At 43.3% G+C, this 2,377-nt stretch overlaps 1 non-coding gene across 1 annotated transcript; it reads left to right on the top strand.

The window, feature by feature from the left end:
• The first annotated feature begins 507 nt into the window (after positions 1-507).
• Positions 508-614, top strand: LOC118480058. Its single transcript, XR_004861697.1, has one exon. It is a non-coding gene; the product is annotated as a small nucleolar RNA R71 (small nucleolar RNA).
• Positions 615-2,377: the final 1,763 nt, after the last annotated feature.

Here is a 2,377-nt window from a genome sequence, read left to right as displayed (position 1 = left end):
GGTTGTTGAAAGTTTGTTCGTTGGGTTTGTTGGTTACTACTATTGCCGGGTTCCCTCCAACCAAGGTTTGGGTGGTTTCGCCATCCTTGGTTGTAAGTTCCCGTTGGGGGACCCGACGGCCTAGGTCTATTATCAATGTAGTTTACCATTTCTTGTTGATCGTCTGTTTCTTTCATACAACTCCAATTTTCATGTGACCCACCACACCCTTCACAAGCCATAACCGAGACTGTTTTTGTCATTTCCAATTTTTTTATCTTTGAAGAAAGGGCCTCGATTTGGGCTTGTAAAGAAGTGCTTTCATCGACCTTATGGGCGCCCGGGGCGATAGACTTATTTCCCCGGGGGGTGTGCCATTGAAAATTGGTTTGAGCAATTTCCTCAATTTGATTATATATTTCGTGTGGGCGTCGATTACCTAAAAGTCCCCCGGAGCTAGAATCAAGTGTCTGCCTAGTGTGTGGCAACAATCCATTATAGAAAGTGGATACTTGTTGCCATATTGCAAGGCGGTGATGGGGACACTTGCGTAATAGCTCCTTGAACCTTTCCCAAGTTTCATATAAGGATTCCCCGTACTCTTGTGAATATGTATTAATTTCAGTCATTAACTTAGCAGTTTTAGCGGGAGGGAAATACTTATATAGAAATTTTTGGGCTAGTTCATCCCAGGTGTTTACCGATCCAGCTGGGAGGGCGTTGAGCCAAGCTTTCGCTCGGTCTTTTAGTGAGAAGGGAAACATACGGAGGCGGATGGCGTCGTTTGATGCTCCATTGATCCGAAAGGTATCACATATTTCCAAGAAATTAGTTATATGTAGATGGGGATCCTCGTCCGCAAGCCCATGGAAGGTTGCGGAGTTTTGGAGCATTTGTATCAAATGCGGCCGGAGTTCGAAGTTATTAGCTTCGACATTCGGAGCATTGATAGCGGCGCCTAGATTACCTACGGTGGGTCGTAGATAATCCATAAGGGTACGTTGGTCCGCCATGGGAGGTGGATCACCCGAAACCTTCTCTTGGTTTTTGGCTTTTAACCTTTTTCTGAGAAAGCGTTTGGGTTCTTCTAGTGGTTCTTTTATGTCTTTATTGGAACTGGAGCTCATACACTACGTGAGGTTGGCGTCGGGTTCCAAGTCCTGCAATAAAAATAGAAAAGAATGTTGGTCAGGAGGTTCACCACGGCCCCGTGTTTAGTGAACACGGCCCGTGGTCGGAGTTTCAGTGATTGTTTTCCAAATCCCCAGTTACTGGAAGTTGGACACGGCCCCGTGTTGCACCGGCACGGCCCCGTGGTCAGCCTTCTGTAACTTGGAAAACAAAAACTGCCAGTAACGATGCTGGGCACGGCCCGTGTCCGACCAGGCACGGCCCGTGCTGAGCCCTGCAGAAGCTAAAAAACTAAAAAAATCCTAAAAATTAAAAAGAAAAATAAAAATATGATTAGGCCGTTGATTCCTAACTTTCTTAAAATCCTTGTGTCCCCGGCAACGGCGCCAAAAACTTGATGTGCGTGAAGTGTGTTATATTTTTGATGTATATTTAAGCCCCTTTTACACTTTTAGCCAAGTTTTAAATTTATAAAACACGATATTTACTAACACTAAACACACATATGGGCAAGTGCACCCATCGTGAACGTAGTATAGTGTTGGTAAGATACCGAGGTCGACCAAGGACACAAGAGCTTTTAATACCGGTTTATCCTCAACGTCTAATCAAATCAAAAAGTGAGAAAAATGTTTTTAACTAAGAAAATAAAAACTAACTAAGTGCTGAAAAATAAAAATAAAATAAAAACAGATAGACAAGATGAATCACTTGGATCCGACACGTGTATTATTATAACCTTTGATTATTTTCGCACTTTTGCACTTGTTTAAGAGATTATCTTAGTTATTGTAGTAGGCCCCTCTTTTGAAGGCGACGTTACCCTCAACCCAGTAGTTTGAGTCAGCAAGGATACAATCCTAAAGGGTTGGATTATTGAAAGATAATGAATTAAGTTATTAATGCAAATTGTGGTAGGCCCCGCTTTCGGCGGTGACGTTACCCTCGGCTAAGTAGTCTGAGTCAGCAGGGATACAGTCCTAAATAGCCGGGTTATAGTATTAATAGTAGTTAACTTATGAGGGGGTCAAAGAGTTTAGATCCCCGCCATCCAATACCTATGGGCATTGAAGGAGATCCTACTAAATTTGACCCAGGTCCCAAGCAGGACCTCTAAACGCTGAACAAGGGCAAGACCCTTACCAAACCGTTCCCTTAACCCCCGACCAGGTAGCCAACATACCTCCATATAGACCGTGGAGATATGAATGGTGAAAATCTTTTATTTTATATAGACAGTAAAATAATGCCAAGACACCACGGACAA

Source organism: Helianthus annuus, chromosome 6 (genome assembly GCF_002127325.2).
Source record: "Helianthus annuus cultivar XRQ/B chromosome 6, HanXRQr2.0-SUNRISE, whole genome shotgun sequence".
Taxonomy (NCBI): domain Eukaryota; kingdom Viridiplantae; phylum Streptophyta; class Magnoliopsida; order Asterales; family Asteraceae; genus Helianthus; species Helianthus annuus.
Note: the sequence above shows the minus strand (reverse complement) of the source record. Positions and strands in the feature narration are given on the sequence as shown.